This window comes from Octopus bimaculoides, chromosome 7 (genome assembly GCF_046866305.1).
Source record: "Octopus bimaculoides isolate indiv1 chromosome 7, ASM4686630v1, whole genome shotgun sequence".
NCBI classification, from domain to species: domain Eukaryota; kingdom Metazoa; phylum Mollusca; class Cephalopoda; order Octopoda; family Octopodidae; genus Octopus; species Octopus bimaculoides.
The window spans coordinates 76,023,837-76,035,406 of NC_142934.1; the positions used below are offsets into that span (position 1 = coordinate 76,023,837).

The following is an 11,570-nucleotide window of genomic DNA, read 5'->3' on the forward strand; positions in this document are numbered from 1 at the left end:
TTCTTGCTAATACAGTGATGACAAATATTATACACAAGTAGCCGTCAAAAATTAGAATATATATATGAATCACTAACATTAAATTTCTCAGAGACACGATATGTATGAAAATCAATAGTTACAGTAATGTTTGTATATTTAATGTGATGAGCATCAAAAAACTAATTGAAAATGATTTTGTAGTGTAAAAAGGCAACCCCCCCCCCCCCCCAAAAAAAAAAACATGAGATGGTCATAGCCGGAACGACTTTGATGATAAGGTTTGTTCATTCAGGTTTGGTCTATGCAAACTCATCGGCCAGAAACGATATCTCCTCCTCCTCCTCCTGGGGTGCAGACACAATCAGAACGCCTTTTGTGCCCCTTCCTGTTGGCTACGGCTTCGTAGTCTCCGTTGCAGCTGTCCATGTCACGTCTTACAGCCTTTACAATGCTCACATTTCATTGAACAGCAGTCATGATGTCAGTATTTTGATACCCGGTGCGAATCGTCATAAGACAGGTAACTCTCTTCCAATATCCAGATGGCTTCCAGTCAACGACATCTTTAATATTTATGCTTTCCAATGGCATTGACTGTTCACCAATACATCAAGTCAAAACAAAAAAGACAGAGCAATCATTAAATTTAGCCCGAACACTTTGTGTAATATAACAACTGACAAAAACAAATATAATAATAATAAGGACTACTTATTTTTAAACACAATTATTTTAAGTTCAAATAACGATATAGTAAAAGCAGCTCATAACAATAATGCTACTTCACTAAAGAACTAATGGTGGACAGAAACGAGAATCAAAGTTTTCTGAATTTGACTACTTTATTAGCAACTTATTAGTAACACAGTAATTAAGGCGTGTAAGAAGTATACAATGTAAATTGTTAAATCCAAAGTAGCAGAAAGAGCGAAAAACAAAAAAGTATTTTCATTTGAACTTCAGGTGTTTTTAACCCATTACCTACCAGTGATCTCATATGAGATCACTTAAAAATTACAAATTTCGTAATTATCTGTCAATATTTAGACATATCTAACCTTTTTGCTATATCTACTAGGTATATTTCTCTGATATTCAAATGAGGTTTGCTAATTTTTCACCCAATATCTCGCTTATTTCTATTTAAAATGTTATTTTGATCATTCCAGCGTGTTTCTGAGGCTGTTTTATGCTAGAAATCAAAGTTTCATAAAGAAAATTCCAGTTAATAGAATTATGGGAGGTAATGGGTTAAAATATTAATTGAAAAAAAGAAAAGAACAATTACAATCCTTTCTGCTATATGCACAAGGCCTGAGGCTTTTGCAAAGGGCAATAGTCGATTATATCGACCCTAGTGCTTGACAGGTACTTATTTCATCGACCGCGAAAGGATGATAGGCAAAGTAAACCCCGGCGGGATTTGAACTCAGAACGTAAAGACAAGCGAAATGATGCTAAGCATTTTGTCCGTCTAGTGTCAGCAAATTTAAGCATTAGATTGCCAAAAACTATCTAGTCCCTGGGGGGAAATTTATCTCAGTTTGGGAAGCCTTGTATTGCATGATGTTGTCCTATACATGATGTCCAATAGTCAAGCCTGGAGTGCCTTTCATCAAAGCTCGATTCGAACAGAGTTGCCTTGGATTAACAACAAAAACAAGACCAGCACAATGATAACAACAAAAGCATGATTACAACAACAACAACAACAACAACAACAACAAAAACAACAGCGACATTACCATTACAAATAACAGCAAAAAATCTCATCAGCAATCAGCAACAAAAGCAGCAGCAACCAACAATAGTAACAAGAACAATAAAAATAATATAAGAAGACAAGCAGTAACACCCAACAACAACAATAAAACCAATTCCAGGAATGTGCATTACACCCCACCCTCAGGGTGAGATTTATTCACTTCCTAGTGCTGTTGTTGGCGACATCTGCCAACGCCCTGGGTTAATGTTGGTGATGTTGGTGCTGGTGGTGGTGGTGGGGTAGTGGTAATGGTGGTAGCAGTAGTGTTGGTGGTGGTGGTGGTGGTGGTGGGGTGGGGGTGGTTGTGGTGGTGGTGGTGGTTTACTCTGGAGTAAGTGATGGTAGTAGTGGTGGTGTGGCGATGGTGGGTACAGGTCATGCAGAAGGTGGAGTGGGGGTCGACTGATTGGTTGAAATGGTGGTAGCATCAACTGTGGACGGTGGTAGACGATTGTGAGAGAATGAAAGAGGGAGGGAGAGAGAGAGAGAGAGAGAGAGAGAGAGTGAGAGAGAGAGAGAGAGTGAGAGAGTGGAAGAGACGTGGGGAGAAGGTGAGAGAAAATAAGAGGGAGGGAGAGAGAGTGAATAGAGAGAGTATATTGAGTAGGTAGGGAGATACAGAATGGCAGAATGCATATAGCATACAAATATGTGTGTGTGTATGTATGTATGTATGTATGTATGTATGTATGTGCGCACTTGTGTTTGTATGTGTGTGTGTGTGTGTGTAACATGTGTGTGTTGTGTGTGTGTGTGTGTGTGTATGCATTTGTGTATGTATGTGTGTGTGCACACGTGTGTTTGTATGTATGTATGTGGGTGTGTATGACGTGTGTGTGTGTGTGTGTGTAACATGTGTGTGTGTGTGAATACTGCTCCACAACGTGTGACTGCATCAATGGGAAATTGTTCAAACTGAGAGTACAGCAGGACCGGATGCAAGGAAATTTGACAGCATCCATATCTCTTTCCTCAAGCCCACCCGTGGTGTGAAGACCACCCAGGGTAATCAACTAGCAGTCACTTCCACCGCCATCGACCACACACACACACACACACACACACACAAACCAACGATAAACTACAAAACACTACACCAATACTTCTCATGTAGCACGATTAACGGAGACATATACAACCGGGTGGAGACGACGACGTAACGGATGGCTATGGGGTGGTGGAGTCGTCTGGACTGACGCTGGTGGGGTGGGGGCGTGGAATTAGTGGATAGGTGTAGGTAGTGGTGTGGATATAATGTGGAGTGCGAGTTAACAGAGGTTGTGAAAGTATTTGGTGGTGGTGGTGATGATGATGTCGAGAGGGGCGGCGGATAGGATTGAAACTACGATCAAACAGAGAAAAAGAGAGAAGAAAGAAAGACCAGGAAGAGGAAACGGTTAATAGGTATTTCTAACTCAAGATACAAGGTCACACATTTCATGCACAGTGGATTATAGCGACTGTATACAACTTGCTTACTTTTTTTCTTCAATTTATATCGCAACTGGTGAACAACAGCGTCGTTAGCTATAGATTACTACTGGGCTAATCAGTTCCGGTTCACTCTATTTCGGGTGGCGTGAGTAACAAGGGAGTGTCTGTTCGACCAGATGCGAAACAAAGATCGTATGGAATCTAGTTCAAAGAATGTCGGGTTTTTAGTTTTCCCTAAAAATATTTAAACCCTCGCCAGAATAAATACATAGGCACACGCGCACATGCATGTTTAAAAACATACATGCATATATGCGTGTGTGTGTGTGTGTGTGTGTGTGTGTGTGTGTGTGTGTGTGTGTGTGTGTGTGTGTGCATGTGTGTGTGTATGCGTGTGTGTTTCAATGTTCATTTTTAAGTTGAGTTATAATAAAATAATTTTGATGCAATATATATTTATTATACTTTTGCAAGAAGGGTGACAGTGACTTTAAAGTTTCGGCCTTGTGTGTATGTGTGTGTGTGTGTGTGTGTGTGTGTGTGTGTGTGTGTGTTTGTGTGTGTGCTAGTATCGAACAGTGAGAATAACTGCTCAACATTACATTGGTGAATAGTTTTATTTATGCATTAACAAGGCAACCAATGATTTCATGCGGAGGAAATCCCTACAATTGCTTAAGCTCATCACGTTGTAATCTTGATACTCCTCTCCATTTCATATCTATCTATCTATCTCTCTCTCTCTCTCTATATATATATATATATATATATATATATATATATATATATATATATATATATATATATATATATATATATATATATATATATATATATATATATATATATATATATATATATATATATATATGTATATATGGTGATTGTCTACTCCCAACGCAGAGTTTGACCACACCTTAGAACCATCATGGCATCTCATGTGTTTTTTTTAAACCAGACAATGTTTTGAAAAGACACCCACATAGATTACATATCCGATTTGGACCACCAAGAGCTGCAGATAAGTTCTGATTTTATAGATCATTTGCACGATGTAGGGAATATATCACCAGCATTGTCCAGACGACCTCAACATTAGTTTCAGCATCCAAGGCTCGGATCAGGATCTCAACACTTAAATACACTGCAACACAATATCTTTTCCTCAACAGGCCCTGCCCTATTTAACATTGTCCCAAAACAGATCAATGAGGAAAATGATCCCATCACCTTTAAACGGAATCTGGACAAATTTCTCCAAGGAATACCAGATAAGTCACCTATACCTGGATACAACTCACTCAACAAGAACTCCCTACTCGAATGGTGCATGATAGCCCAAAACTTGATTAAAAAAGGATTTAGCAAATCCTATCAGGTGGTGCTATTAAGTTAGACATAACCTGGAACAATCTTTGGTCGAAACATATCCAAGTCATATATGGCTTACGGCCATATCACGTTGAAAGCACCGATTCTCGTCCGTTCACTGAAGTTAAGCAGCATCGAGCCTAGTTAGTACTTAGATGGATGACCGCTTGGGAAACCTAAGTGTTGTAAGCATTCTAATTTATAGGTACAGGAGTGGCTGTGTGTTAAGAAGCTTGCTTCCCAACCACATGGTTCCGAGTTCAGTCCCACTGTGTGGCACCTTGGTCAAGTGTCTTCTACTATAGCCTCAGGCCGACCAAAGCCTTCTGAGTAGATTTGGTAGACAGAAAATATATAAACTTTTTCACTTTGCCGAGCGTCAAACTAATACACATGTCTTCGTCTTTTTGTTTTTCTATAAATTTCAACTATATGCACCAGCATGACCGCAGCCACTTGGCTGAAACACATAAATAAATAAATAAATAAATAAATATATATATGTATATGTTTGTGTGTGGGTTTGTCCCCCTACCATCATTTGACAACCGATGTTAGTGTGTTTACGTCCTCGTGACTTAGCGGTTCGGCAAATGTGACCGATAGAATAAGTACTAGGTTTACAAAGAATATGTCCTGGGTTCGTTTCGTTCGACTAAAGGCGATGTTCCAGCATTGCCGTAGTCAAATAACTGAAACCAGTAAAAGAATAAAACCATATATATATGTGTGTGTGTGTGTGTGTGTGTGTGTGTGTGTGTGTGTGTGTGTGTACTAGCTGTTGGACACGGCGTTGCTCGTGTTTTCCGTGTTGAAGTTAAGCCCGCCTCTGGCCTTGCATTGAAATCTTCTACGTTCCACGTGCCAACTATTACCCATTAAGACGTTATATCTGGTTCAGCAGGGATTTTACCCGGTTAACGCTTTCAACATACTCCTACATACTGGACCGTCTGAAATCGCAGTCAAACTTTTCAGTGTACCTCGACCCGTTGAGAGTGATGTTTGTTTATTTCTCTCCCCATAACGCCACCCTATGTACAAAATTGATCAGCGAGGTCAGCTTTACCTTTCATCCTTTCAGGGTCGATAAAATAAGTACCAGTTGATTACTCGTGTCGATATAATCGACTTGCTTTCTTCCCCGAAATCGCTGACCTGGTGCCAAAATTTGAAACTAATATTAATATTAGAATTCATAATAATGTAAATATTTGTATTTCCACGTGTATTTTCCAGTAAATTCTTAGTTATGCATTAGATTAGATTATAATTGAAATTTACAGAAAAACAAAAGACGAAGACAGGTGCATGAACAACAAGCTGGTGTATTAGCTTGGCGCTCAGGAAAGTGAGAAAGTCTTTTTATGTTTCGAGTCTACGCTCTTCAACAGAAAAGAAAAAGAGAAAATAAACTGAGAGAGAATTAAAAAACGTGTGGAATTATCGATCAAGCATGGCGGTTATATTATAAGCTCTACATTATGTTTTTTGTAGTCAATGTTCCTACAGTATAAGCATACATTGATATATATATTAAGAAACAACTATGCTGAGTGACACAATCGATAGAGCTATATTAGTGTATAGAATCAACAATATACTTAAGAATGAGAGTGATTACACCCGTTTCCAATTTATTGCACATATATTTCGAGTGAGAGAATTTTAAAATGTAATGTGAAAGAAATAAAAGAAAAGAAAAGAAAAAATCTACCTACTTCGAACATACTACTACAGCTCCTGTATAATAAAAAACTTTTCCTTCGCTGATGATTCTAGGACACTATACAAAATCCATAGATATGTAGTGTAGCAGTACTATTTATATTAATATTAATATTTGCATTTCTGAATCACACTGGATGAGATTATACATGTATGTATATGGTGGCGAGCTGGTACAATCGTTAGCACACAGGACGAAATGCTCAGTGGCATTTCATTAGTCTTTACATTCTGATTTTAAATTATGCCAAGGTCGTCTTTGCTTTTTATCTTTCGGGATGGATAAAATAAGTATCAAACAAGTACTAAGGTCGATGAAATCGACTAGACCCACCTCCTCCAAAATGTCAAGCCTTGTGTCTATAGTAGAAAGGACAATATATGGATGTGTGTGTGTATATATATATATATATATATATATATATATGCATATATATATGTATATATATATATATATCTCTCGCTTTCTCTCTCTCTCTCTCTCTATATATATATATATACATATATGTATATATATATATATATATATATATATATATATATATACATATATATATATACATATATATATATATATATATATATATATATATGGACCAGTGGTTAGGGCAGCGGACTCGCGGTCAAAGGATCGCGGTTTCGATTCCCAGACTGGGCGTTGTGAGTGTTTATTGAGCGAAAATACCTAAAGCTCCACGAGGCTCCGGCAGGGGATGGTGGCGAACCCTGCTGTACTCTTCCACCACAACTATATATATATATATATATATATATATATATATATATATATATATATATATATATATATATATATATATATATATATATATATATATATAGGGAGAATTCACAAAAAAACAACAGACGAAGACAGGTGGTGTAAAAAACAAACAGATGTATTAGTATAACGCTCGGTAATTGAAAAAGTCTTTAACGTTTCGAGCCTACGCTCTTCCACAGAAAGGAACACAGAAAGAAACAAGGAGAGAAAAAAAGAAGAGAAAATGGATGTGTTATAAAACTTTTCCGCACATACAATAGCAGCCATTCCAACATACCGCCATCATCAGCTGCCCAACGGATGGTTTCGACACCTGAGAAGTACCATTCAATCCGGTGGTATCAACAGCACTAAAGTAAGTATTGTTTGGAAACAAACATACCTTAGATATCACCATATTCATTCAATCTTAATTCTAGGAACGAGTAAGCACTAACATTATTAATTAAGTTACAACAAAGAAACACATTTACTCTATGTACAACAGTATCGGTAAATAATTTCAATAAGTAAACCTAAATATATATATTTCTCATTCTGCTTGACTTACATTGCTTATGTTCAACATATTTCTTGATAAATTCTATTTTACTACAAAGTCTTCACGTGCCTAGGATTTGGGTTCTATGTATTCATAGTTGTGTTTGTGTGTATGAGTGTCTTTGCACGTACTTGTATGCGTGTGTCTGCATGTGTGTATGTGTGTGTGAGTGCCTTTGCGTGTTTTCATCCATTATTTGACGTGTCATCCACTTAACGTTGACTATTAGCTGTCAGTAGAAAACAATGTTTTTTACTGTTACATTTAGCATCACAAGTAACATAATCTGCAAGTTTGCTGATATGTAGTGTAGCTAAAGAATTATTATCGCTAAGTAGGAATGTCACTCCCCAGAATACACACGCATATACACACGCGCACACCTATGTATACATACATACATACTTACATACATACATACATATATATATATATGTATATATATATATATATATATATATATATATATATATATATATATATACCAGATGGGCGAACGGGCGATATTGAGTTAGGCACAGCCTGCGTCTACACTGACAGAACTTATCTAAGTTCATATACTTATTAATTTAATTATTACTCCGAGTTTTCTTGTGAGGGTGTGGTTGTTTGACAAAAATGGATTAAGACCACACAAAAGTATGTTCTTAGAATGCTATATTACAATGAATTTCTCAAATTGAAATATATTTACTTTACTTAGTATTGTGTCCTCCGTTCTTTGCTTCTATTTGCCATATAACGACATATATTAATAGACATTTCGAAGCGCCTAGTTTAGAATAGAGGCAGCTGATGAAGGAAAAGTTCCATATGTGGCTTGCCTGTTTTCCTGTGTCCATTCTGTTGTCCGTAAAAAAAGTTCGTTTTTTGTGCTTTGTTTATGTTCCCGTTCCTTTTTTGTCTACGTTTTTTGACGTCCTGTATCCGGATATGCATCTATATATACATGTAGATGTAGGTATGTACATATATGTATGTATATAGGCATATGCTCACATATCATTTGTATTATATATATATATATATATATATATATATATATATATATATATATATATATATACACACACTTCACGTCTGGCTGTACAGCCTTTTTGTTTGTTTATTTCACCGTTTCGTTTTCCTGTCTTGTTTTCCGTCCGCCACTACCCTCCACGAAAACAATTTAATTTGTGTTCGTGGGAAGAACCATTTTAACGATGTGTACTGCCTTAATTCTTCGAAACGCCGGAGTTTTAATGGTGGCAGCTGATGAAGGGGATGTTTCTATGTGGCTTGCATGTTTGTTGCACCTTGTTTACCATTTTGTCCTTGTTCTTTTGCCACGTCATGTACCCAGTTATGTATCTATATGTACATGTAGATGAACGTATATACATACATGTACATATATATGCATATACTCATATATTGTTTATATATATATATACATACATAGAGATAGAGAGAGAGAAAGAGAGAGAGAGAGAGAGAGAGAGAGAGAGAGGGAGAGAGAGAGAGAGAGGGAGAGAGAGAGAGAGAGAGAGAGCTGAAAGATTAAAATTAATCAAAGGACATACTAAGTACGTCTGCCTGCTGGAAATAACAGTCAAAACTCTTATTTAAATCGCCAAATACACTGATAATAACTACAGAAATCAACCGTCCGAAAGCAATCGGGCTAAGACAATCACTCAACATACGTTCGAGTATTTGGACTCACGTGGACCGGTTTCTGGACTGGCATAATAGCCTCACCTCCCTCAGCACGCGTTACTATGATGGAGAGCTCCAACCCGTCGCGTTGAAGTCTGCGCTGCAACCGATTCGTTTTGCGCCGAATCCTCGCAGCCACCAGTGTGAAAATAATTTCAATACGGAGCAAATAATTCACGAAAAAATATTTGAATCACTTGCAGCGCAGATTTCAACGCGACGGGTTGGGGTTCTCTATCATGGTAACGCGTGCTGAGGAAGGTGAGGCTATTATGCCAGTCCAGACACCGGTTCACGTGAGTCCAAATACTTGAATGTGTGCTGAGAGATTGTCTTAGCCCGTTTGCCTTCGGACGGTTGATTTTTGTAGTTATCAGTGTATTTTTGCGGCTTAAATAAGAGTTTTAACTGTTATTTCCAGCAGGCAGGCGTACTTTCTATGTCCTTTGATTAATTTTAATCTTTCAGCTATTTAATGCTTTTGGTTGCTTGCATTCGCCTATATTATTGATTCTGCTATTATCATTTTTTTAAAATTGCTACACTAGATAATAATAGAATCAATGATATCTTCACAAATATTTTCTCGTGAATCATTTGCTTCGTATCGAAATTATACACACACACACACACACACACACACACACACACACACACACACACACACACACACACACACACACACACACACATATATATTCGTTTATTCTTTTACTTGTTTCAGTCATTTGACTGCGACCATGCTGAAGAATAGCCTTAAAGGGTTTTAGCCGAAGATATCGACCCCTGGACTTATTCTTTGTAAGCCTAGTACTTATTCTATCGATATCGTTTGCCGAACCATTAAGTTACGGGGACACAAACACATCAGCATCGGTTGTCAATCGATGATGGGGTGGGAGACAAACACAGATACACACACGCAGGAATACACACACACACACACACACACACATACATACATACATACATACATACATATATATATATATATATATATATATATATATATATATATATATATATGTAAGTGTGTGTGTGTATGTATGTATGTATGTATGTGTATATATACTGTTGTGTATATACCACCACCACCACCACCACCACCACGTTCTCGAATGTTTTACAAAGGCAAATTCTTGACGTCAATAAACTTATGCATCACTCTTTTCAAATCATATCACGGATTCAGATCACACTACTCATAAACCTTCACAGAAAATATGTCTTCAACATCAAAAAACCTTTCATACACGCACTACACTAACTACTGTCGACACCAGCAAAAAGCTTTCGATTTCATTTCCTGACATCTGCACATCAAACAGAAAAAAACCCCGTTAACTTAACAAAACGTTGGTTCGCAAACGATCTGTCACGTTGACAAGTTTGTATGATGTATAGGAACAAAATATGAAAAAACCTGAAATTTCTTGAATGGAATACCACAGGGCTCTGTCCCCTAAACTATTCTCTTCAACCTACAATTTACACGACCAAATACGTCTCCAAAATATACAGACAGCTTCGTACGCAGATGATGTTATACTCATTTCCTCACTATTCTTCAAACACATCTGCATAACTACTCCGATCCCACATAAATCGCCCAGAAATCTGGGCCCCACACCAACAGGCTTAAGCAGCACCTATAAAATCTAGTCTTTCATCTTACCAGCAACGCCAGAAGACATTAAATACCACCAGTCACCACACTCAACAACATAACCATACCGCAAGCACAGAGAAGAAAAAACACTGAAATTACACACAAGTAATTCTTTCACAATATTTGTAAGAAATAAAAGACAGCAAAGAAACTAAAACGATACACAGACATATTTTAAGCAACCACAAATACCGCATTAGGTCAACAGAAATAACAATACTGCACAAACAATACATTAAATCCATCTAGTGTAAGTTTACGCGGAACCCTAATCTCTCTGCAAGCCGCAAAAATTACAAACATCATAAAGCTGTGTACTGCGCATCTTGAAAACACCCACAGACCACCTATATTACAAGACAAATGATATTAAAAGTAAAAGACTGCTTGGATATATGAGAAGCACAGTTTGTTGCTGCAGTAAGCTTCATTCCCTTATAGTCCATGTCACTACATAAAGAGAAAAAAAGCAACAAAACTTCTAAACATCCAAACATATATATATACCACTCTCTACGGCACTACCACACACCATTCTACCAATACTATCTCTTCCGCTCTCTTCAGAAAAAGTTAAGTAACACACAGATACGAAAATAAC

The 11,570-nt window shown here is 37.2% G+C and overlaps 1 pseudogene; it reads left to right on the forward strand.

The window, feature by feature from the left end:
• The first annotated feature begins 4,625 nt into the window (after window positions 1–4,625).
• LOC128248430 (5S ribosomal RNA) lies at window positions 4,626–4,744 on the forward strand (annotated as a pseudogene).
• The last annotated feature ends 6,826 nt before the right edge of the window (window positions 4,745–11,570 follow it).